General features: G+C 43.1%; 1 pseudogene across 1 annotated transcript; it reads right to left on the bottom strand.

The window, feature by feature from the left end:
* Nucleotides 1-1351: 1351 nt before the first annotated feature.
* Nucleotides 1352-26639, bottom strand: LOC148849305 (uncharacterized; annotated as a pseudogene). The gene is made up of 10 exons (XR_016101090.1): nucleotides 26345-26639; nucleotides 14909-15039; nucleotides 14556-14796; nucleotides 14173-14428; nucleotides 12181-12314; nucleotides 4439-4730; nucleotides 3835-3965; nucleotides 3479-3712; nucleotides 3105-3360; nucleotides 1352-1693 (listed from the first exon to the last, which is right to left on the bottom strand). The product of XR_016101090.1 is annotated as an uncharacterized LOC148849305 (transcript).
* Nucleotides 26640-27477: the final 838 nt, after the last annotated feature.

Raw genomic sequence — 27477 nt, 5'->3', positions numbered from 1 at the left:
AAAATATAATATAACACTCGTACAAATTGGATTTACAGTTGTAACTAGGACAAATGGATCAACATTTTAAAATCAGACCGGACCGGATGGTTGGACTAGAAAAAATTGGATTCCGTCAAATTGGATTTACAGTTGTAACTAGGACAAATGAATCAACGTTTCAAAATCAGACCAGACCAGATGGTTGGACTAGAAAAAATTGGAATCGGTCATTTGATTGGTTTTGTTTTATCTTAAATTTGTTTTTTGGCTAAAAACCGTTGATTTGATCAGTAAACCGCTAATCCGAGTGGTCAAACCATTCGAACTGTCAATTCGGACAATGATTTTTTACAGTTTTTATTTGTTTTAATTTTTTAATTTTTTGTCAGAATTGGTCGTTCATTCAGTTCGAACGATTGGACCATTCGACCTGGGAACCAGACTCCTAAACAGTTCGTTGTCCAGTCAGGTTTTAAAAACCTTGAAATGGATACATTTTATGACCCTTTTTTCGGTATTATATAATTTACATTACTAGGGATTAAGCGGATGGAGATATTTTATTTATTAAAAAAAACTGTCAACGTATTATACTTCTATTTTTGTGGTATTAGTTTCAGAGAAAAAAAAAAAGCATAAGATTCTTTTGCAGATTTTAGACCTATTAGTCTATGCAATTTTTGTTATAAAGCGTTTGTTAGGATTCTCTAAAATTATTTCTCCAGAGAGCATGGATTAGGACATGGTTCAAAGGGTAAGCGGGACTTAACTGACCCCTCTGAACTGGTTTTGAAAAAAAAAAGTAAAACATAAAAAAAAGAAAAAACTGACACAGGCCGATATACACTTTGAACCTTGATTTGAGGCAGGCCGATATACACTTTGAACCTTGATTTGAGGCCTTACTAAAACTTTGGAGATGAATCTCTTTTAAAAATCACAAGAGGGTAAAACTTAAATGATACAGTTTCCTAGTTAAGCTGGCCATGTAGGTGGTGGATTATACTATTAAACCAGCTTAATTACAATGCATATGACATAAGATTCTCTATCACCAATGCAAATATAATATTTACAACAACAACTAATTAGGCTGCGTTTGGAAATGATGCAAATGGAGTGTAAATCCCAGTTCAGGGTAAATTTGCACTCTAGTTCACTTTTGCTTGGCAACATTACATTTATGCATTGACAAGAAAACACATTTTCTAATGCATATTTACATTGATAATATGATGTAAAAGTACATCAATAAAAAGAAGTAAATTTGCATTCAAGCAGGCTTTTTGATAAAAAAAAAGTCATATGCTTTATTGGAATTCGTGTTTGCATCCATTATTGTTAAAAAACTGTTTAGTGAGAAAGTAAATTTGTCAGTGCAAAACTAACCCAACTTTATAATTTATATGAACTATTTTACACTCCACATATTTGCATTCACACTTATTTGCATTGTTTTCAAACACAGTCTTAAGAAGTGGAGGATGGTGGGGAAAATAAAGTTCAGACCATCAGCTTTGAAAGAACTTTCTGAAATAGTTGTTCATGAAGATAGTGAAGAGGGCCTTGTAGCCTGCCTCGGTGGGATGGAAACTATCCCAAAATAAGTACTTCGAGGCATTTTTACATGTAAAAGGGGATAAATCATTGCACAGTATCGTTGCTTCTGCCTTCCCTGTACCACAACATCCTTTGCTTATCTCTTCAAACCCTGTAAAACAAAACCAATGTCAAAGTCAAGGTTCCAAATTTCGTCCCGTATTGGCCAATATGTATTGTATCGGGGCCTTCCCGATAATGTCCCCACAGGGGGTGTATTGGGTCAGGTTATGGTTTAGAGGATAACTGGGACTTAAACCGACCCCTATAAACCAGTTTATATATATATATATATATATATATATATATATATATATATATATATATATATATTTGATATTAAAGGTCATGGGTTGCCAAATTCTAATTAAAAGGGTGTTAACGTAGGGAAAACATGCATGCCATGCATGCAGTGTATGAAATATTGTGAAGATTTTGGATCTAAATTGATCTTGATCAGTATAGTACATGAGAACAAATATCAGGAATGAGAATATATTGTGAATCTGAGTATCAGGAATGAGAATATATTGTGAATCCGAGTTTGAAGAGATCTTAGGCTGCATTTGGCATTCCTTGTTTCAAGGACTTATCTCCTTTTTTATGTTAAAATCTTAATGTTTATAGCTTAAATGGATAATTACATGGTAAAACAGTGGAAGAATCTTGGTAATAATTGACACAATTTATTTATTTTAAAGTACTAATTAACAAATAATCAGAAGGTTAATTTAGATATTTTAATTTTTTCAAAGGGTCAATTGTCATATTAAATATGAGTTTGAGGGCATTTCTAGCATTTAAAAGGGAATCTTAAAGTTTTAAATTGTGGTGCCCACTCTATTGCTTTAAATGGGGGAGAAGCCAAATAAAGGATGACTTTCCATATGGAGAAACTAAATTGGATGTGCCAAACAGTTTCAATCCAGCATTAATTTGGCTCCATAAATGCAAAAAGCACAAAAATCCCATCGGAGAAGCACTCCCGACATGACCTTAGTGCAAGAAAATGCTAAAGGTTAAGTCTATATGATTAATACATCATTAGATTCATACAAAAGATCAGGAAGAAGATGATGATGACGATGATGACCATGATTTTAAGTTTTTCATGATCAAAATATCAATAATGACTATGCATGATTTCATACTCACAAAACCATCCTCACATTATTCTCACAGTCTTTCGCAGTTGTGCGATGGAAATATCTCTATACTTGTGCATTTTTATTCAAGGGAAGATATTCCCAATGCATAGTTGTAAGGGGCTGTGAAGATAGTAAGTGAAGATTTTGTGAGGATGAAATTCGAAATCCATATATGAGATTGATAATTGGGAGAATGACAGATCAGTCTAGGTCAGAATTTTGTAGCCCCACCCTACGGGGGGATGCATCCTGACCGTGAATTGATGCCAAATTTACGGGCAGGATGCTGTTTATAGGGGGCTACTAATAGACTATGAGGGGCTGTCATTCAGAATTCTGCATTGGGTTGCAGATTACTTAACCCTTGATAATTACCATAATCTTGAGGCCTTTGAATGATGTCAAGTAAAGAATAGTAGACATCAATATACACAAAGGTTGAATGTGATAGCTTGTTAGTGAGAGAATTTAATTCAGAAGATAGCTTGGCGTTGAACATCTCAGCTGCTTGGTTCAAACTGTCTACGCAGTCTCTGTGTATTCCTCCAGCAAGGGTTCTCTGAGATGGAACACATCCAATGGGTGGAATGTTGAATACACCAATTCTTCTTGCCCCAAGGCCATACAGTTCCTGTGAAATACATATTTTTATCATTTATTTATTTTCAAGGAAATATTTGTGTTCTTGATCATTTTTTTTTCACAAAAATAAAAGAAGAAGAAGAAAAATAGAAATTAGCTAGAAATACCTGTAGGAAAGTAGAAGCAAATTGAAGCAAGAGATCGGTGAGGGCAGAGACATCATAATTTGGTCTCCGGAATGGTGCAAAAAGGTAGTTAATGGTAACGTCGTTGCTCCCTACACACATAATGTATATGCTCTCGGACAGTATGGTTGCTGTTCTCTCCTCTCCCACTGCTTTCTTTAATTTCCCAATATATTCCTTGAACAATTTCAACTGTTTCGATAATGATATGGCCGTCTGTGTGTATGTGTGTGAGAGAGAGAAAGAGAGAGAGGCGTAAATTTGACAGAATAACTTTGAAAATATCAGTAGATGACGAAAAAAAACACAAAAACAAGAGAGGATTAATTGATTTGTACCTCTATTTGAGATGTGAGAGGATCATATCCAGCACCACCCGAAGCAAAGTTTACGCCGGTAATAAGATCTTGAGTTTGTAAGTCGGGGTCGAGATAAGGTGGCAAAAGCTCCTTCATTCCAAATCCTTCAGCTGAAAAAAAAATTAAATAAACTCAATGAGGCTCAATCTCAAAGAACCATTCAACCTAAAAGTTTAAATTGTTAGGTGAAGATTGATATTCTCTAGCGGGTTCCCTCAAATACAAAACTCCACCGAACTTGAAGCATTAATAAACATAGGCCCATCCATACCTTGTGCTGAAACTTATTTAATTATCACGGGGATAGAACACTGTACCACTTAGTCAAATGACTTTGATACCATCTCAGAAAACCATTTAACCTAAAAACTTAAACTGTTACTTAAGATCCTTGAATGGATTGATATTTTCTTAACATTCAAGCCCAGAAATCAATAAGTCAAGGTTGGTACCGCCAATGTTTAAGACAACAGGGTCCGTCATTGAATGGGTCTCCAACGGATTGGTCATGTCACACTAATAGCATCTCTCTCTCTACACGCACACAACGCACACAGAGGGGTGGGGTGGGGTGAGTAAGTACCTAAGAAGTCGGAGGGAACCTTTCCATTGCTAAACCTTCCAGTGGGTATCCCTCCTACGAAGTCCCTCCCGTAAGGAGAGAAATTGCACTTGGCCAACGAGACTATGTAGTTGTTGTTGCCTGTATCCATAATCGAATCTCCAAACACTAGCAGAGCCGGGACTTTCTCATTCTTGGGTTGGAGTTGGACGATATGGAGACTTAGAGAGTAAGTAACCATAGACAAAACAATGATTACTGTAGCAGACGAAACAAGACCAAATTCCGGGGAGGTCATCTGCGCCATGATTTTCTGCAAAAATTGTGGATTGATTTTGTCTTTGTACAAGTATATATATATATATATATATATATAGATATTTTCAGAAAGGAAAGAGAGTTTTTAGTAGTTGGGATATGAGATATTAAAAGGAAGGTTATTGGATTACCTTGTTAATACGTTAATGGCGATTTTGACCATTTGTAAGGAAATGAATACGTCTGGTAGAAGTTTGAGTTGGATTGCAGATTTTCCTTCTGGTTTCTCTGCGCCTGTTTGGGAGAGGTCCATACGAAAACCAATAAGTTATGTTTGTTGAAAATCTGGAAAGCCAAATCAACTTCTGAATGCCGTTTTAACAACTGTAACTGTAACATAACCTAATCAGCTTCTGCATGTGTAGGAAATGCAAAAGGCCTCCCAAACGGGGCCTAAAGGAAACGACGGTACTGCTCAGCTCGACATTTGTGAGACTGTGACAGATGGGTACGTATTTGTAGAAGCAAAACCGTCTACCCAGATCTCATGGCATGGGCGAAAAATTGACAAGGAAGACTTTGGGTGATTTATTATTGACCTGAAAATTGAGGTAGTGAATTAATTTTCTTTTTCAAAATTTAAGCACTGATGAACACGAAACAGTTTTTTTTTTTTCAAAATTTATCAGCCTTAGGCTTAGTTTGGAAGGAGTACAAATGCAAATTAAATATGTAGAGTGTAAAATCTTGTATTTTGTATGTATTTATATTATACATATTTATACTATATTCTTTTCAAATTAAGCTTTAGTGGTGTTTTAGTCAAAAAAAAAAAACAAAAAAGAAAGAGGAAATTAGAGAAAATTTCGACATTCTCCCCATGTATCCCCAACATGTCACTTTGCATTGTGTTCCAAAAAATTCAAAAAGGAAAATTTTCATATGATTTTGTGTCCATTTCATTTTTCTATGATGGTGGTGGAAAGCATTAAAAACAAAGGAAATTTTTAAACAAAAAAAAAAAAAAAAAAAAAAAGCTTTGGTGATTACCAGTTTTGCTAGCCCGAAAAGAAAAAGGGTCGTTTAGAAAATACCCGTAACTGGGTAAGTTTTGCTAATTAATGGGCAAAAGAAATTCCCATTTATCATTTATCAGCAAAAGCCAAGGAATGTGTGATTGACTTTGCAGACAACAAATGGCAATGTGTGATTTAGTATTTATGATTTCATTCAAAAATCTCTTCAATGAGTTAACAACGTGGTTATGGCTTCCACCCCCCAATTAATTCATAGTTGACGAAGTTGGGTGCAAATTTTGCATAGAAGTTTGGATCTAGATTACGATCGAACAAGTTTCAGGGAATCATTCTATGAGAGAGAAAGAGAGAGAGAGAGAGAAACAGATAAGAACAAAATAGGCAGTTGAACACATCAAAGAAATGTTTAAACTCGACCTTGATGATCTCCAGTGCTAGCATTCGAAAGTGATTGATCTGGAAAAAGAAATTGATAATCTGAATAAGAATAGGAACATGGAGCTTGAATTACAACTTTCATATAATTTGACAAATGGTGAGCAGAATCCAGAAAATTAATAAATTCTCTCTGTAATATGAAACGATTGAGTATACATGCATATATAGTTTTACAATCTCAGTGACACACCAGTTGTCAACCTACCTTCCGCGTGGCAAGATTAGTTATAATGGACTGGTATCGGCTAACACCCCCTTTAAGTTGGAGCATGGGTAATGCCCAACTTGCCAAGAAGAAAACGGAACTGGTCAGCCCCAAGGGCTTTAATCTACAGATCAGCAGGTTGTGATATGGTGGAACATGACAAAATGCTATAGTTTTGGATTGAACATGCTTTTGAATAAAATGACAGTTATCTCGATGTGTTTGGTGCGTTCATGAAATACCTGGTTGGTGGCAATGTAAATTGCTACTTGGTTTTCACAGAATAGCTGAATTGGCTGAGAGCAAAGTAGACCAAGGTCATGAAAAATATGCTGTAACCATAAGACTTCACTGGTGGTAAGGGCCATGGTGCAGTATTCTGCCTTTGCGGAAAACTGAGCAACAGTAACTTGTTTCTTTATTTTTCACGAAATGAGTGAGTGACCCAGCATAGTGACATAGTCAGTTGTTGGTCTTCTTGTGCTGAGGCAAGAGGCCCAATCTGAATCACAATATGCCCTTAATGTAAGATCATTTTGAACAGGAAAAATATTCCATGACGAGGGGCTCCCTTTATGTATGAATGACATATTTGCCAGCTTGCATGTGCTCTTCACATGGAGCACTAAGTTGTTGAGTGAGAACATGAACAAGGTAGCTTAATTCAAGCCAAGTGATAGTCAAGTAAACAAGTCTTCTATATTGAGTGGCATCAGCAAGTGGTGGACTTGAGTTATCAATGAAGTGACGTTATTGTTCCATAGGGTGGGAGACTAGTTTGCATTTAGTCATGCCTGTTTCACTATGATATCAGTAGCATACTTGTGTTGATTGACACATTCCAGAAGAAGTCCTTGTGATCTCTAGTCCAAGTCATCAACATAGACAAGAATGGCCACAAAGGAGTCTCCCTGATTTGATGCAAAAAGAGAGTAATCAGCAATAAACTATACAAATCCAATCCCTTTAAGGCAGATGCAAACTTTTCAAACCAGCAATGAGAAACCTACTTTAGGCTATATAATGACTTTTATAGCTTGCAGGCTTTGTTCATCTCTTGCTTGGGAAATCTCAGAGGAATAGCTATATAAACTTCTTCAAATAAGTCACCATGTAGAAATGCATTGTTGACATCAAGTCGGTGTAGTTCCCATCCTCATACAACAATTATAGACAGTATGCACTGAGGAGTGACAAATTTGGCCATGGGTGCATAAGTATCATCATAATCATAGCCTTCAATTTGCATGTAGCCTCTGGCTACAAGGCACGCCTTATATCGTTCGATTGTGCCATCAACATTATACTTGATTTTGTACACCCATCTACAACCAATTGGGTGCTTGCCAAGTGGGAGGTCAACAATAGACTATGTGTTGTTTTGTTCCAAAGCAACAATTTCTTCTTGCATGGCATGACACCAATTTGAGTCATGATAAGCCTGGCTATATGAGGTAGGTTACAAATGGGCTTGCAGGCCTAGAGATGAGGAGGGAAGTAGGTCCATGGCAGATGTAGTCATAGAAATGAACTGGTGGGCGTTGAATCCATTGAGGTCTAGGCGGAGAAGTGGATTGGTGATTTAATGGATTTGATGTTGCAGATAGCCTAGACTTAATTGTGTCAATCTCATTAATGATAGGCCCATGTTCAACAGGCTGATCAGGCTCACCTTGAGCTGGCCCATGGTTGAGTCCATTATCCCTATGGGGAGTAGAAATGAAGTTAGGCCCGTTATTGTCATGAACAAAAGGATCAAGGCCATAGTCATGTTGAGGAAAAGGAACTACAATATAAGAACCAAGTCTAGGTTCTTGGCTTGCTGTTTGGGAATTATAAGGAAATATCTTCTCATAAAAGGTGGCATCCCATGAAGTAAATAGATGTCCTGTAGTCAAGTTCTATACTCGGTACCCCTTCTGGCCATATGGGCATGTTACTAGAAATGGGACATTCTTGGGCATAACACAAACACCCAAATGTAAGAAGATGGTCATATGTAGGTGGTCTACCAAATATTAGCTCAAAAGGGGTTTTGCCATTCAAGGGTTTGGATGAAAGGTAATTGAGTATATATGTAGCAGTTAGCACACACTCTCCCCAAAACAAAACAGGTAAGGAAGCATGAAATCAAAGTGCTTGAGCAACCTCTAGAAGGGGATGGCGCTTCCTTTCAACAATTCCATTTTGTTGGGGGGAATCAACACAAGAGTGTTGTTGAATGATTCCATTGGGAGAGAAAATTGTTGTAATGGGCTAGACATAAATTCATTTCCATTGTCTAACCAGAAAGCCTTGATTCTTCAATCAAATTGGACATGAACCATGTTGTAAAATGACACAAGTAAATGATAAGTTTCTAATTTATGCTTCAAGAGATAAATCCAGGTGCAACGGCTGAAATCATCTACAATGGTGAGAAAGAAACCGGCACCAAAGCTTGAAGGAACACGATATGCTCCCCATATATCACAATGTATGAGATCAAAATGTGTTGAGGCCCGTGCAGAGCTTATTGGAAATGGGACACGTGAATGCTCTACTCGTTCACATGCATCATGAGCATCCCTTATTTGACACGAGAAATGTCCATCAAGACAAGCTGATAAGTGTTTAGTAAAGGCTTTACCGAGGCGATTGTGCCATAACCAGTATCCTCCATTATCAGTGCAAGAAGACAAGACAACAAAAGACGTGGTGAGGTAGCTACAAGCAGTATATGTCATTGTGCAATTTTCCTTTACTAATCACAGTGTAAGAGATTGGGTCTTCTATCACACAACTTTCAGAACAGAAAAATACAATGCACATCAATTGAGATACTAGCTTACTGATCAACAAAAGATTATGTCTAAAATGAGGAACATAAAGGATGTCCATGATGGTTAATCCAGGTTTCAAGATCACATATCCTTTATGAGTAGCTGTCAAAGTGGAACCATTAGGTAGATGAATTATAAGTTGTTGACCTTATTGGAGGTCATGTGGTTTGATGCTCCACTGTTCAAGATCCAAGAAATTGAGCAGACAGATTATTTTTGTGTATGAGATATGCATTTTATTAATTACTATCCCAGACTTAGATTCATCTTTACAGCTCCATCTGAATTGAATTAAAGTCCATGGTCATCCTATTATTTTTGTGTATGAGATATGCATTTTGTTGTATCCATGAGACTAAATTTAAGACTACATGACTCTCCCTCACACTAAATATTAAGTTATACACAAGGTTCAAAGTATCAGAAATGCCAAGTGCATCAGAAAGGCAATTTTAAGAGATGTATCAAGATACACCTTGGTGGATACGCATGCATATCGGAGACAAACTAAGATACGCTTGGAAATACTATAAACACTTTAATAAATCATAAAAATGCATCAGTAGCACTAAATATAAGACCTCAATGAGGTGTATATACATTAAATTAATATATTTTAATGGTTTTATGATGAAACATATTATAGTTAATTATAATTTCATTAAATGTCCCATGCTTAACTATAATTTATAAATTATAATTCATAAGTTTTAATGTTTTATGGAATGGGAAAACCCAACTCTCCTATCCAACCATAAAACATGCATTGGCACAACTTTTAAGTTAAAATATATTCAATCATTGTGATCAAATGATAAAATATAATTAATTATTTATTTTTTAATTCTAAAAATATAAAAATTAAAAAAAATTGATTATTAAAGAAGAAACTTCAATTGGTCTGTGGATACGATAGATCATCCATAGAATTATAATATATTCAATTGTTGTGATCAAATGATAAAATATAATTAATTATTTTTTATTTTTTAATTCTAAAAATATAAAAAATCAAAAAAAATATTAAAGAATAAATTTTAAATGCTCTATGGATATGATAGATAATCCATAGATCTAAAACATATTTAGTCTTTATAGGCAAAGAAAAAAATTACATTTTCAAAATTTTTGTTTATTTTTATCTTCCACAAATATCTTCATGAAATTTCCATAAATCTAATTATAACACAAAAAAAAAAGTGATTTTGAACTTAAGAAAAAAAACAGAAATAACAAGATATTATAAAAAATTAAAAAAAAAAACTACCTATTTTTGCCATATTTTTTCAAATTTTGAAAAATCTAAAAAAAAATTAACGATTCACACTTGTTTCTTTCAATTTTTTTCAAATCTACCACTCTAGGATTGAGATTTGGAGTTTTAGACTCTAGGAAGAGTATAAGAAGAATTTAGACTCCCTTGTAGGTGGAAGGTTGTTCAGCTTAGACTCTAGGAAGAGCTTCAGCCATTGGTTGCTGGCTAGCACTCTATCCAATCATTCTTTCACCCTTTGAGAGCCAGACTAACTGTCAATCCACGTATTGTTGAGTTAGAAGTGTCTTCCACCATTCTAAGTCTTCCAAGCATAGGGATCCAACGATTTTAGGCCCAACTCATCATTTCCTTGGGCCATAGGAATGAGGGCTGAGGGTGGTTCAAACACTACTTCACATGACTCTTTCAACAAGGAAATCCATTTTTTGATAAAGCCACCCTCGACACATGAGCCCTCACCATTTACATTTCCTTCTTTTGGGTCTTGCTTCTATTTGTTGTGCTCCACTTTCGAATTAGCTAATAGTCTTTTATTCTTCAAATAGTGTTTTAAAGAGACTTCACACTTAAAGGGTCATCCTTGCCTATTCAATCATGTTGCCAGGTTAATCAAACCAAGGCCACTCAAGTTTGTAGTGTATATTTGAAGATTTTCTTCTAAAGAAGGATCTGACAAGACATGCCAAGCAAGTGCACTCGGGTTTTGAGCTTGTAGTTTCATTTTCTTCTGAGTAGCATTATTGCCTAACTTGGGTTGCTTCCTCTTCGAAGACAACTCACCAACATCACCAATAGATTGATCCTTCTCCTTGCTTTGAGTTAGCTTCGATTAGAGAGGTGACTTGCCGATTTGCAAGGTTTCTTCCCCCGTACGTTGTCTCTTCTCTTGCAAACTATCATCCTCTGAATCTTCATCCAAGCTTTCGTCCTTCCTAATAATCCGTAGTTGCTTGCAGGATTCGATGTGCTTTCTATACTTCGGATACTTAAGGGGAGTTTTTTATTTGAATTCCACTCCCATCCAATCACTTGGAGTGTCTATTTTCCTCGTCTCCATTTCTTTGAGGACTAACTCAAAGTCTACATTTGGACCTAGTTGCCTGCATTTCTTCTATGCATGTCCAACTAAACCGCAATATGTACAAATCTTAGTGAGATTTTCATAGGTAAATCTTATCCAAACATGATGTGAAGCCCATATGTTTTAGAAACCAGAAGATATAATTAGAACATACTTGAGAAGCTTTGAATAAGAGTTATTTACTCAATCCCCACTAAAAAATACTTCCAACTAGGACTTTGGTTTCTTAATTGAGGAGTGTGATTTGAAAATTTAATGAAGGTACCATTTTGAATAAATAACTATATCAAATGGCTTAAAATAAATAAATAGAACAAGTGCTAATTAGAATCATGTTAGCCATACATGAATACACTAGTAAAACTTTGTAGATAAATATCTTTTACAAATAGTAAGAGGGCAAAACTTAAATAGTACAGCTTCTTCTTAATTAAGCTGGACATGTAGATGGTGCATTTTATTATTAAACCAATTTGGACTCTGTCACAAATGCAATTAATATTTGCAACAACTAATTAATAAGTAAGCTTGTCTGATTTTAATGAAGAGAGGAATATATATATATAAAAAGTTTAGACCATCAGCTTTGAAAAAACTTTCTAAAATAGTTCTTCATGAAGATAGTGAAGAGGGCCTTGTAGCCTGCCTCGGTGGGATGGAAACTATCCCAAAACAAGTACTTGGAGGCATCTTTACATGTAAAAGGGTTCAAAACATTGCACAGTATCGTTGTTTCTATCTTCCCCGTTCCACAACATCCTCTGGTTACCTCTTCAAACCCTGTAAAACAGAAACAACATCAAAGTGGGAATATATACAAATAATATTTGATTTCGAAAGTCTTGGGGTGCCAAATTCTAGAAACAATGTTAACTTCTCAAAAACATGCAGTGCACTTTGAAGATTTTGGATCCAAATTGGTCCTGTTTTTAGGAAATTATCTAAATTGGTCTTGAGTGCAGTACATAAAAATAAATCTCAAGAATTCGGTAATGAAAATATATTATGCATTCGTGTTTGAGGATTTTATTAAGAATGGCAACGGAGCGGGGTGGGGTTGGGTTTTGCATGCCCTGTCCCAGACCCTAAACTCAAATGCCCCTCTTGAACCCCACCGGGGCTAAGAAATCCCAACCCCATCCCCGTCTCCATGGGGAACAGGGACCCACATATTTGCCCCACCCACCCCAGTTACCTTGCTTACATGCAAATTATATTTTTATTTCCTTTGAAACCTAACTAGAACTATATTGTATTATATAATATAATAGTAGAATATAATGGACAAATCTTTGAAGTATTTGGGACAAATTAACAAATAATTGGAGGGTTAATTTAGATATTTTAAAATTTTTAAAGGGTTAATTGTCATATAAAAATATGAGTTTGAGGGCATCTGTGGCATTTAAAAGGGAATCTTAAAGTTTAAAAATGCGATCCCTACTTTATTGTTATAAACACCAGAAAAGGCAGAAGCCAAAGCGAATAAAGAATGGCATGTGATATAGAAAAGTAGGCTTGTTTACGGGTTGGGTTGGGTTAGTTTACGGGGGTTTTTCCAACCAATCCGATCTGGTCGGGTTATATGAGGTGAAAATCGAAACCGACCCACTGATAGGCAAAACTGACCTGGTCGGTTTGAGTCGGGTTGGATTGATTTAGGTCGGTTTCGGTTTTGTTCCTGTACAAAAATGATAGAGAAGCCTAGAACTAGAAGGACACCTAATTCTAATTGTAATTGCCTAATGGGTTGCTTATTTGGTGTAAAAGACTATAAAAATTATGATAGATACAATTTAGTTAAGTAGGAACTAGAAGATAGGGCTGTTCTAGTTCTAGTAAAAGACTAGTTAAGTAGGAAACTAGGAACTACCGAACTAGAAAACTAATTGGTTCGGTTTGGTTCGGGTCAGTTTCGGTTTTCACATAAGAAAACCGAAACTGACCCAATATATCGGTTTATGATTTTGCCCAACCCAAAACCGACCGGTGTTGATGAAAACCCGGCCGACTCAGGTTGGGTCGGTTCGGGTTGGTTGGTTTGGTCAGGTTGGGCCTTCTTATGAACAACCCTATAGAAAATCCAAATGGAACACGCTAAACAGTTTTAATCGGGCAATTTGTATGATCTCATTAGGTCATACAAAGTATCCTGCAAACAAACTTAATATTAATGCATGACTGTGCATGATATAAATAGGGGTGGCAATAGACCAGTTTTGGATTGGACTCCGTTTGAATCAAAATCTTAGACGGATTGGACTGACCAATAAGACATATTGAATTGGATTTATCCAAACTTAATCGTCCAAAGTATTTCTTGGACTGGATTGGACCTGGTCCATCCTGGATGAATTTATATTGAATTGGGTATAATTGAATCAATATCCGATCCATTAATGATAGAAGATAAAGAATATAGGTATCAATGGACTTGCTTTGAATTGGAAACAATCTAAATTAAAATCAATTTGATCAGGTAGGGTGGTCTAGATAATGAATTGGACAGGTCTAAAATTAAATGATCCAGAGTATTCATCTAATTGGATTGGACCTGATCCATTGGACTCATTATACCGGATCCAGTCCGATTGACACCCCTAGATATCACTATGTGAGTTGATAATTTGATAATTACCATAATCTTGAGGCCTTTGAATGATGTCAAGTAAAGAAGAGTAGACATCAATATACACAAGGGTTGAATGTGATAGCTTGTTAGTGAGAGAATTTAATTCAGAAGATAGCATAGCGTTGAACATATCAGCTGCTTGGTTCAAATTGCCTACGCAGTCTCTATGTATTCCTCCAGCAAGGGTTCTCTGAGATGGAACACATCCAATGGGTGGAATATTGAATACACCAATTCTTCTTGCCCCAAGGCCATACAGTTCCTGTGAAATACATATTTTTATCATTTATTTATTTTCAAGGAAATATTTGTGTTCTTGATCATTTTTTTTCACAAAAATAAAAAAATAATAATAATAAAAAAGAAAAAGAAGAAGAATAGAAATTAGCTAAAAATACCTGTAGGAAAGTAGAAGCAAATTGAAGCAAGAGATCGGTGAAGGCAGAGACATCATAATTTGGTTTCCGGAATGGTGCAAAAAAGTAGTTAATGGTAACGTCGTTGCTCCCTACACATAATGTATATGCTCTCGGACAGTATGGTTGCTGTTCTCTCCTCTCAAACTGCTTCCTTTAATTTCCCAATATATTCTTTGAACAATTTCAACTGTTTCGATAATGATATGGCCGTCTGTGTGTGCATGTGTGTGAGAGAGAGGCGTAAATTTGACAGAATAACATTTAAAATATAAGTAAATGACGAGGAAAAACACAAAAACAAGAGAGGATTAATTGATTTGTACCTCTATTTGAGATGTGAGAGGATCATATCCAGCACCACCCGAAGCAAAGTTTACGCCGGTAATAAGATCTTGAGTTTGTAAGTCGGGGTCGAGATAAGGTGGCAAAAACTCCTTCACTCCAAATCCTTCAGCTTGAAAAAAAAAATTAACTAAACTCAATGAGGCTCAATATCAAAGAGCCATTCTGATGAAGGAAGATTTGGCCCGACCTCTTCATTATGTGACACGTGGTAGAAACGACAGCTCGGCAGAAAGGGGCCAAGCCTAGGCGGGGACAAGGGGACACACCGCCGAACTGACCCACCTTGTAACAGCTCGGGATAGACTTCGCCGAACTGACCCACCTTGTAACAGCTCGGGATAAACATCGCCGAACTGACCCACCTTGTAACAGCTCGGGATACACTTCGCCGAACTGACCTTGTAACAACTCGGGATATTGCCGAATTGACCCACCTTGTAACAGCTCAGGATACACTTCGCCGAACTGACCCACATTGTAACAGCTCGGGATACACTTCGCCGAACTGACCCACCTTGTAACAGCTCGGGACACTTCGCCGAACTGACCCACCTTGTAACAGCTCGGGACACTTCGCCGAACTGACCCACCTTGTAACAGCTCGGGACACTTCACCGAACTGACCCACCTTGTAACAGCTCGGGACACTTCACCGAACTGACCCACCTTGTAAACAGTTCAGGATACCTCCGAGCTCAAGACCGCCTCGCTCAGCACTTCGCACCATCTTCTAGGCACCAAAGCCAAACAAGTCGTACCATGCCTGACACCAGGGAAGTCCGTGCCCGAGGACGCCACGCCTGACTGACTTGGGATCTGACGTTTGGCAGCAGCACTCTAAACGGCCACCTGCCACCGTCACTGACGCCGCCATCTCCAGTTAGACGGTTAGGCAGTGACGGTTTTGTCTCAACAGAAGGGACGATGGCCGAGTTGACAAGCGCAAGGGTAATCATACCCGATCTGACAAGGGCCTCGGGACGAGTACACGAAGTGACTATAAGAGCCCCTTGCCCCCCGACAATGGAGGTATGCAAACTTTGCGCTATCTGGTATTACCTTGCTTTTGAAAGATTCTAACTTGAGCTTCGGAGCTTCTACACCGGGTTCCCCCCGGAGCTTTCCCATCTCCTCCGTTTCAGGTTCCCTGCTACCCCGTTCGGAAGCAAGGCAGCGGACAGCTATGACCGACCGGATCGCGGTCCATCAATTGGCGCTGTCTGTGGGAAAACGCTTCAAAAAGCCTCCCTCCAAACTTCGATACCCCCTTTTTTCTTCAAAAAACCCAACACTCATGGCCTCCTCCAGCAACACCGGACGTGGCACGGAGACAAACGCCGCCGGGGAGCAATTTCAGATCCCTGTAGTGAGCGTTGGACAGTTCACCATCCCCCTTTCGGCGGATGGGATCCCCATCCTGAACACGCCACAAGCAGTGGCACCCGTAAACCCTCCTACCACAAACGTCCCCTTTCCTCTCCCCATTGAGACAACCTTCACTGAACCAACTGCCGTCCCCCTGGCAGCTAGCCAAGACCGATTGGAGGATCTGATGCAGTGCATGCGGGCAATGCAAGCCCAAATGCAACAGTTCCAGCAACACCAGCTTCACCAGCACCAAGTGCTGCACAACATCTCCCAGTATCACTACCAACAGTAGTTCCCCCAACTGCCACTGAACCAACCACTACTTCCACCTCGCCACCCCGCTCCGAGGCCGGTCAAGGCCTCCCCGCAGGATGGGCGCCCCCGCCAGGCGAAGGCCTCCCGGCCCCAGAACCACCCCAACAGCCAGGCCTCGTCCCCAGGCCGAAGAGAGAAAAATGTCATCCCCGCCTCGCAACCCGCAGGCGGGTCGGGAACCTCGCCCGCGAGGTCGGCACCCCGGCGCTCCCAGCCCGAGCTCTCGCTCACCGAAAACCGATTCAGCGCCCTAGCGGCAGACCACCAGCACTCCGGGCCCATCGAGCTCGCTAACACGGAGGCCAGCAACGCCAGCACAAGGCCCGCTCAACGGCGAAGGCGCTGGCGAAGTCGCCAAACCGCCACCCGCGCCTTGTCAGAATTCAGAGGCAAAGGCACGAGCTCGGACGAGGTAGGGGCTGCCCCGGCTCTCTCCGTTCCTTCCCCCCTCGCATCGGAACTCCTGGCGGTCCCCTTACCCAGAGACTTCAAGCTCCCACCTCTGGACAAGTACGACGGGTCCTTCGACCCCAACGACCACGTTGACGCCTTTCACTCACAAATGCACCTCGCCAGGGCTAGTGAATCGTGCATGTGCGTGGCCTTTACCACCACCCTCAGGGGGTAGCCCGCACTTGGTACAGAAACCTAGCCCCCGGGTCGATAAAGTGTTGGGCCCAGTTCGTGCAAGTCTTCACCACACACTTCGTCACCAGCCGACGATGCCCCAGAACAGAGGAAAGCATTTTCGGAGTGGTCCAAAGAGAAGGAGAATCTATTCGGGGCTACATCAAGCGGTTCAACGAAGCATGCTTGCAAATACCGCGGTTGGACCCCGCAGTGCAGCTCGCGGCGGCCAAAAGAGGGGTGATGCACAAAGAGTTCAAATGGCACATGGTAGCCAACCAGCCCGCGACCGTGGCCGAATTCCTCAAACTCGCGGATAAGTTCATGAGGACAGAGGAAGAAATCAACCAACGAATCGAAGGCGAGAACGAGAAAAGAAAGAGAGAAGGCGAGCTCTCCAACCCGGTGAATAGAAAAAACCCGAGCCGGGAGCCGAAGCCGAACCAGTCCTTTCGGGCCCCCCAAGCAATTCAGACGGACTACACGCCGTTAAACACGAGGCGGACAGAGATCTTAATGACGATCAAAGACGCTCCGTACGTTAAGTGGCCACCTCGCCTGAAGGGAAATCCGAACGATAGAAACAAGAATTTGTATTGTAGTTTCCATAGAGACCATGGTCATAGCACCGAACAGTGTAATAACCTCCGGGACGAGATAGAGGGACTCATTCGTCGCGGATACTTGAGAAACTTTGTACAGCACAACAATAACAGTAAAACAGGTCGGCAAGGGGAGCACGAAAAGGATGCACCTGAGTCTAGCAACAGACCTGCCGAACCGTTGCAGAAGCAGCCTCCGGAAGAGAGGCCAGTTCGGGGAACCATCCATGTAATAGTGGGAGGATCCGTGGTAGCGGGGTGTACCTCGGCAACAGCCCGGACTTCAGTTCGCAAAGCAGCCCTCGAAGAAAGGAACCTCCCAAAGAGACCAAAGACCGAAGAACCAATCTTTTTCACAGAGGACGACGCGCGAGGAGTCCACTACCCCCATGATGACGCGCTTGTCATTAAGCTAAGGATCAGCGACTTCGAGGTCAGGCGCGTACTCGTAGATGCGGGCAGCTCAGCGGACATCCTCTTCAAATCGGCATTTGACCAGCTGCAGTTAAAGAGGAGCGAGCTGAAGCCCATGAACACTCCCCTGGTAGGTTTCAGCAGAGAGGAAGTTAGGCCCCTCGGAAAAGTAATTGTCCCCGTGGAAGTCAGCACATGGCCTTGTGCGGTCAGACTCAACCATGATTTCCTAGTAGTCGCGACCCCCTCCCCATACAATGCCATAATAGGGCGGCCGATCACGCATGTCCTACGGGCGGCGGTCTCCACCTACTATTTGGCCATGAAGTTCCCTACGGACTTCGGTATAGGGGTAGCGTGGGGCGACCAGCTCGAGTCCCGCAAGTGCTACGTTGCCGCCCTAAAGGGAAAAACCAAGGCGGCCGACGACCTCGAGCTGGAGCGGCCGACGGAGCAAGGTGAGGAGCGAGCTTCGCCCACGGAGGAAACAGTCGCAATCCCGACTTCAGCTACGGACCCAGCTCGCACACTAAGCATCGGAGCTTCCATCGAAGACCCCCTACGAGCCGAACTGGTGAGTCTTTTACTTTAGAATTTATATATTTTTGCCTGGTCCGCGGCTGACATGCCCGGCATTAGCCCCGAACTGATAACTCACAAACTTAGTACTGACCCTGTAGTCAGACCCGTTAGATAGAAGAAACGCAACTTAGCCCTAGAACGCTGGAGAGTGGTCGACGAGGAGGTTGAGAAGCTCCTCGCAGCAAACTTCATAAGGGAAGTCCACTACCCGAGCTGGGTGGCCAACCCGGTGTTGGTAAAAAAGGCAAGCGGCAAGTGACGCATGTGCGTCGACTATACCGACCTGAACCGAGCTTGCTCGAAAGATTGCTTCCCCCTCCCCAGAATTGACCGCCTAGTGGACACGACCTCGGGAAACGAGTTGCTAAGCTTCCTGGACGCCTAATCGGGCTACAACCAAGTTAGGATGGACCCATCCGATGAGGAAAAAACCAGCTTCATAACTGAGTTCGACCTGTATTGCTACAAAGTCATGCCCTTCGGACTAAAAAATGCCGGGGCAACTTTCCAAAGACTTGTAAATAAGCTATTTCGGCCCCTGATTGGTACGAAGATAGAGTGCTATGTAGACGACATGGTCGTCAAGACTCAGTTTTCACAAGAGTTAATACAAGACTTAGATTCTGTTTTCCAAATCCTGCGTCAGTTTAGCATGAAGTTGAATCCCAACAAGTGTGTCTTCGGCATCACCTCGGGCAAGTTCCTAGGCTACATTGTCAATCGACGCGGTATTGAGGCGAACCCGGACAAAACAAAAGCCATTTTAGATATGAAACCACCTCGGAAAGTAAAAGAGGTTCAGAGGCTAAACGGCCGCATAGCCGCTCTAAGCCGCTTCTTGTCTAAGTCAGCAGACCGCTGCCTACCCTTCTTCAAGGCAGTCAAAGGCAAAGGGTTCGAGTGGACCCAGGACTGCCAGTTCGCGTTCGACGAACTAAAAGGTTACCTCGCTAGTGTGCCAACCTTAGCCCGGCCCGAGGTGGGCGAGGTCTTACAACTGTACCTCTCGGCCAGCGACGAGGCGGTCAGTTCGGTACTAATAAAGGAAACAGACCGGGTCCAATGACCCATCTATTATATTAGTAAAATTTTGCAGGGAGCAGAGGCAAGGTACCCGGAGATAGAAAAACTAGCATACGCCCTAGTAATAGCAGCTCGGAAACTCCGCCCGTACTTCCAGGCTCACACCGTCATCGTCCTAACTGACAAACCTCTTAGACAAGTTTTACTCAAACCCGAAGTCTCCGGGCGACTGACGAAATGGGCCATCGAACTCAGCGAGTACGACCTCCAGTACAAACCGAGAACCGCTATCAAGGCCCAAGCTTTGGCAGATTTTATCGCCGAGTGCACTTTCAGCCATGAAGCTCCATAGGTCGAGCCCGAGGTCCCCATTTGCGGCGAACCCGGAGCTCCTGAGCCCATAGAGTTTGAACCCCGTGAAGTAGCACCCAGTGTGGCATCTCTCCCGATCAGGCGAAGAGCGAATTGGGATGAGGAGCCATGGATCCTTCACGTGGATGGTTCCTCGAACCGGCAGGGCAGCGGAGCTGGAATAGTCTTATGCGGCCCGAGCGGCACAAAAGTAAAGTACGCACTACGCTTTGAGTTCACGGCATCCAACAACGAGGCAGAGTACAAAGCACTGATCGCCGGGCTGGACCTAGCGCGAAAGGTTAAGGCAAAACACTTGGTCATCTGCAATGATTCTCAGCTCATGGTAAACCAAGTTACCGGCGAATACGAAGCACGCGATCTCTCCATGATCGCATATTTGGCCAAAGTAAAAGAAGCCCTACTCAACTTCCGGTCACACATCATCAGGCAAATCCCGAGGTCCGAAAACACTGAGGCCGACACCCTGTCCCGGTTAGCCAGCACGAGTCACAACAATATGAGCACTGTGTACATAGAGGACTTACCTCGGCCTAGTATTCTCGGGGGGACAGAGGAGGTCGCTCCCATCTTAGAAGCAGAGCCGAGCTGGATCGGTCCACTCACGAGCTTCCTGATAGACGGAACCCTCCCTGCAGAACGCAATGCGGCCAAGAGGGTGCAGCGCTAGGCGGCCAAATATGTCATAATAGACGAACGGTTATACCGACGGTCGTACACGCTCCCCTATATGCGGTGCTTGCGACCTACCGAAGCCGAGTTTGTACTCCGCGACACTCATGAAGGCCTGTGCGGCGGACACTTGGGGGGCAGAGCACTCGCCCAAAAGGCACTTCGACAAGGATACTACTGGCCAACGATGAAGGCAGAAGCTGTCGAGCTCGTCAGAAAATGCGACAAGTGCCAGAAGCACGCTAACATCCACCATCAACCTGCCTCCGACCTCAAATACCTCGCCAGCTTGTGGCCCTTTGCACAATGGGGCATCGACCTCCTAGGGCCATTCCCACCAGCAACAGGCGGAAGAAAATTCTTAGTTGTTGCAGTAGATTACTTTACGAAGTGGATAGAAGCCGAACCTCTGGCAACTGTTACGGCCCGAAACATACAGAACTTCTTTTGGAAGAACATAGTATGTCGGTTCGGATTACCTCGGGTTCTAATCTCCAACAACGGCAAACAGTTCAAGGATATCAAGTTCCAAGAGTGGTGCCAAGACATGGGGATTCGGCAAAATTTCACGTCAGTCGCGCACCCACAGGCAAACGGCCAGACGAAAGTGATGAACAGAGCCATCCTGCGCGGACTGAAAGCACGTCTGGATCGTGCTAAGGGAATGTGGGCCGAAGAGCTACCAAGTGTCTTATGGGCTCACCGAACGACCGAAAAAGCAACCACGAGAGAAACCCCCTTCAACCTCACCTATGGCACTGAAGCGGTGATCCCGGCGGAAATCGAAATACCGACGTTGCGATTAGAAACATATGACGATCGGACGAACGGAGACGAGTTACGCACCAACCTCGACCTACTGGACGAGGTAAGGGACCTCGCGCACATCCGAACAGCGGCATACCAGCAGCAGGTAGCTCGCTACTACAATAGCAGAGTAAAGCAATGAAGCTTCCGAGTCGGCGACCTGGTCCTCCGTAAGATTATGGTGCCCGAACCCGGCGTCGGCAAGCTTGGACCTAATTGGGAAGGGCCCTATAAAGTAAAAACAGCGCTCGGGGGAGCATACGAACTCGAAACCTTGGAGGGCAAACGAGTACCCCGAACGTGGAACATCGTGAACTTGAGGCGATACTACCTATAAACCACCTAGCGAAGTGGACGAAATCAGGCCATGTGCCACAAGGCAAGCCGAGGAACTTCAACACATTATCAGCTCGACAAAAAACAGTTCGCGGCATAAAAGGCCACGGAAATTTAAAAGCCCGGCAAAGAAACAGCTCGGGGAAGATGAGCAAGGGGAAAAAGACACTCCATTGCAAGAAATAGTACACTGGCAAAAAAAAAAATTTACATACCCGGAGCCACTTCTTCGCCATCGGAAGGCACCTCAACAACACCCGAAGGCCCTGCCTCTCCTTCAGAGTCCGGCTCACCATCGGCAGCATTGGCCATCTCCTGAGTTATACGCGAAGTGGTTATGGCACTTACATCGAGGTCGGGGTATGTATTCCGGATCATCCACCAGCTCAACTTGAACCCCCTCCTGTAAGAGTCCACCATCAAATCGTCAAAACGCGGGGAGGCAATGTAGTCTTCAACTGCCTTCTTCTTGGCGTCTTCAATGCCTTGGAAAAAAATATGTGTTCTCTCCCTAATGTCCTCCTGAAGATACTCAACTTGATGCTGCAAATCCAACTTCAAGTCCGCCATATGCTTGACAACTACCCCCATGGCCTCGGCATCGCTAAGACCTCGCCTGTCTGGCCATCGCGACGCGAGCAGCCTTTTCAGCAGCATAAGCAGCCGCCTCAGCAGCCTGGGTATTTGCCTCTGCAGCACGGAAGGCTTCTTCAGCAGCATGAGCGGCAGCCTCAGTAGCTCGCGCCTGTCGCGAGCTCCTCTCCACTTGGGCCGCCAAGGCATGAATCGAAGAATTCACCTACCAAAAGAAACAAGTGAGCAAAATGACAGCAGAAGCAACAGAATAAAAAAGGAAGATAGAATCTAACTTACCACCATGGCATGTGTTACGACGTGGCAAGCGACCTGATTCAAGGGAAGATCGGTCCACACCGCGACCTCCTCGGGGAAAGTAGCGTCCCTACTCTTCTGAAGAGCGTAGTTCGGCGTCAACACGCTCCTAAACTCCCCTTGAGCTCCCGAGCCTGAGGGCCCAGCCCGCGTATGAGTAGACCCGGAGTGAGCAGGAGCACTTGAGTACGCAGGAGCGCCCGTATGAGTGGTTTCAGCGAAAGGCGCCCCGGCAGTCTCGTGCACCGGTGGAGTCACTTCGGGCTCCCTGGGCAGATCCTCTGGCGTATGGTCTGGGGCTTGGGGCTCCTCATCCAGGGGCAGCTCGTTACGATTTCGCTTGGCCCCCGCTTCCTCATCTTCATACCTTGGAACAAACGCCCCCCACGAGTTCCCTCTACATCCATCACACCTACAGAAACGAGTTTGACATCAAAAAAAAAAAAAAAAAGCTGCATAGCCAGAAACCTACCCGAACTCAGGCCGGCTGCAAAAAGCTTAGCCTCCGTTAAGTAGTGGTGGCACTTTAAGCCTTGCCGTGCCCACTGCCGGAGACTCTTCACCGTCTCTTTATCAAGAGTTACGCCCAAATCGGGAGCGGCCTCACCCCACCCGGTCTGAAAGGGCCATCCTTGTGCACTTCGCACGCCGAAGTAGTCCCGCTTCTAAGCCGGGACCTTATTAGGAAGATCATGCAGAAGCTTGAAACCCTGGCGAGGAGTAAGGTAATATGCCCGTCTCCCCCCAGGAAGAGAACCCGCCTGTCTCTTGAGCATCAAGATAGAGGAGAATATCTCTAAGTCTAAGGGAAAGTTCTGCTCGCAAAAAAGGGAGATTATCCCCACCAGGTTCCGGATAGAGTTCGGATGAAACTGGCCAACGGTGACACTGAAGTGGTTTATGACTTCGACGAGAAGGGGATGGAAAGGAAGTCGCAACCCTGCAGCGAGCTGCTCTAGAAAAATCACGATCTCGTCGGGACCATGTTCCCAAGGAAAGCTACCCGAAGGAATAAAATATGTGTACCCCCCCGGGAAGATTATAAGACAGAAGTATGGATTGAAGCCCCTCAGGCGTCATGGTCGAAGGGCCAAACCGGTCTATCATCCGACCTCAGCGGGAGGTAGACGCCAAACTGCACGAAGCGACTCGACCTACTGGTTCGTAGTCCTCAAACTCCACCTCAAGATCACTGAGGCAGTCTAGGGACACGGCTCGGTTGGTGGAACCTACATCAGCCCTACTCGAAGAGTCGTCTGAGCTATCAAAGCTAGACATTGGGGAAAAGACGAATTCAAGAAAGTACTCACCGGAAAGTTTGAGAAAAAACTAAAGAACCGTGAACTGTGTAAACAACCTTGACGCGAGCTGGAAAAGACTTGGACGCAAGCTGAAAGGTTGGACGCGAGCTCAGTAGACAAACCGTAGAAGTGACAAACAACCAGGGTCCCCCACTATTTATAGATACAGTAACCAAGAATCGATCGTGCAGACCGAAGATGATCCGACGGCCCACGTTCTTACCGGCCGCGCAACCCTTAAGGTCGAGACGTGATTGGCTCACGTCTTTCCAAAAAAAGTGAAACGTCAGCACGTCCTTTTGTAACCGACGTCGCTTCGACACGTGTCTTTTCGAAACTGACGCGTCGCACGTCTCCCTGACAGTCGACCGCGCACGTACAGCAGTGGCGTGCCTTTTTGAAATGACCCGCTGTCACGTCCCAGCAGCGCGAGTTGGTTTGAAATTTAAAGCGTGCGGTCACAACCACCAGCGTTCTTGAGTAAGCACGTTCCCAGCCTCCTCGGAAACCGAAAGAACCCTAGCAAAAGCGTCTCGTACAGTGAAGGTTTAAAGGACGGGACAAATCCACCAGCTACCTCGCGAAAACTCCCCGCACCATGGCAAGACCCTCGGCGCAAGGAGTGGGGGGCAATTGATGAAGGAAGATTTGGCCCGACCTCTTCATTATGTGACACGTGGCAGAAACGACAACTCGACAGAAAGGGGCCAAGCCTAGGCGGGGACAAGGGGACACACCGCCGAACTGACCCACCTCGTAACAGCTCGGGATAAACTTCGCCGAACTGACCCACCTTGTAACAGCTCGGGATAGACTTCGCCGAACTGACCCACCTTGTAACAGCTCGGGATAAACATCGCCGAACTGACCCACCTTGTAACTTCTCGGGATACACTTCGCCGAACTGACCTTGTAACAGCTCGGGATAAACATCGCCGAACTGACCCACCTTGTAACAGCTCGGGATACACTTCGCCGAACTGACCCACCTTGTAACAGCTCGGGATACACTTCGCCAAACTGACCCACCTTGTAACAGCTCGGGACACTTCGCCGAACTGACCCACCTTGTAACAGCTCGGGACACTTCGCCGAACTGACCCACCTTGTAACAGCTCGGGACACTTCGCCGAACTGACCCACCTTGTAAACAGTTCGGGATACCTCCGAGCTCAAGACCGCCTCGCTCAGCACTTCGCATCATCTTCTAGGCACCAAAGCCAAACAAGTCGTACCATGCCTGACACCAGGGAAGTCCGTGCCCGCGGACGCCACGCCTGACTGACTTGGGATCTGACGTTTGGCAGCAGCACTCTAAACGGCCACCTGCCACCGCCACTGACGCCACCATCTCCAATTAGACGGTTAGGCAGTGACGGCTCTGTCTCAACAGAAGGGACGATGGCCGAGTTGACAATCGCAAGGGTAATCATTCCCGATCTGACAAGGGCCTCGGGACGAGTACACGAAGTGACTATAAGAGCCCCCTGCCCCCCGACAACGGAGGTATGCAAACTTTGCGCTATCTGGTATTACCTTGCTTTTGAAAGATTCTAACTTGAGCTTCGGAGCCTCTACACCGGGTTCCCCCCGGAGCTTTCCCATCTCCTCCATTTCAGGTTCCCTGCTACCCTGTTCAGAAGCAAGGCAGCGGACAGCTAAAACCGGCCGGATCGCGCTCTATCACATTCTACCTAAAAGCTTAAACTGTTAGGTGAAGGTTGATATTCTCTAACAGGACCCCTCAAACACAAAAGCCCAGTGAGCTTGAAATGTTAATAAGCACAGGCCCATCCATACCTTGTGCTGAAACTTATTTAATTACAACGGGAATGGAACACTATACTACTTAGTCAAAATGACTCTGATACCATCTCAAAAAAACATTTAAGCTGAAAGCTTAACCTGTTAGGTGAGGTTTTTAAATAGATTGATATTCTCTTAACACTCAAGCGCAGAAATCAACAAGTCAAAGTTGGTACTGGCCAATGTTTAAAGCAACAGGGGTCTGTCATTGAATGGGTCTCCAACAGATTGGTCATGTCACACTAGTAGCATCTCTCTCTTTACACGCACAGAGGGGTAGGGTGGGGTGAGTAAGTACCTAAGAAGTCGGAGGGAACCTTTCCATTGCTAAACCTTCCAGTGGGTATCCCTCCTACGAAGTCCTTCCCGTAAGGAGGGAAATTGCACTTGGCCAACGAGACTATGTAGTTGTTGTTGCCTGTATCCATAATCGAATCTCCAAACACTAGCAGAGCCGGGACTGTCTCATTCTTATCAGGTGGGACGAGACCAGCTTGGACCATCTGGAGATGAAGAGAAGTAACGATAGACAAAAGAGTGACTAGTGCAGCAGACGAAACATGAGCACGTTCTGAGGAGACGAGCTGTGCCATGATTTTCCGGAAAATTGGTAATAGATTTATCTTTGTATGAGTATTCGTTATATATAGATCGATGTTGCAGAAAAGAAACACAGCTTTTAGTAATTGGAAAATGGCTTATTAAAGGACAGATTATCAGACTACCTTGCTTGTAGGTTTTAATGCCGATTTGGTTATGACGATTTGTAAGGAAATTAATAGGTCTGGTAGTAGTTGAGTTGGATAGTAGCTAGATAGATATTTGTCATGTTGTGTTAAACAACGATTGTTGACATTTGTGATCACAGATGGGTATTTGGAGAGGCTGAGTTTGGAAGGAGTACTAATGTCAATGTAAATATGTAGAGTGCAAAACCTTATATTTTGTATTATTTTATATGTATTTAAATTGTAAATATTTTCATTTGTACTCTTTCCAAACTGAGCAAGAAGAAAACCATCCATGCATCCAGATCTTATGATATTTTTCTTTTTAAAGTAGTTTGTTATATAACATTTATGTAACGAGGAGGATTATTGTGTTTGATTGGCCAAAGATTGAGGAAGCAAGTTTGCCTTTTCAAAATTTAGTGCCAGTCCTTTCCTTTGAATCCTTTCCGTGATAAAACAATGACAAATCTATACTACTTTAAAAAGCACTAATAGTCTCAAGAATATTTTTGGAATTTTCTAAGGATAAAATTTACCCCTCTATATTTAAATTGATCGATAAAAACTGACAAATAGGATAATTGGTTATTGATATTAAATGAGTTGAAAATAGGTAATTTTAAGATAATCAATGCATTCAATTCTCTCTCATTAAATCACAACTTTTAAGGTATTAACTTGCTTGCATTCATCTTTATTG

The sequence above is a fragment of the Nelumbo lutea genome, chromosome 6 (genome assembly GCF_056320005.1).
Source record: "Nelumbo lutea isolate HS-2025 chromosome 6, American lotus-T2T, whole genome shotgun sequence".
NCBI lineage: Eukaryota > Viridiplantae > Streptophyta > Magnoliopsida > Proteales > Nelumbonaceae > Nelumbo > Nelumbo lutea.
Note: the sequence above shows the minus strand (reverse complement) of the source record. Positions and strands in the feature narration are given on the sequence as shown.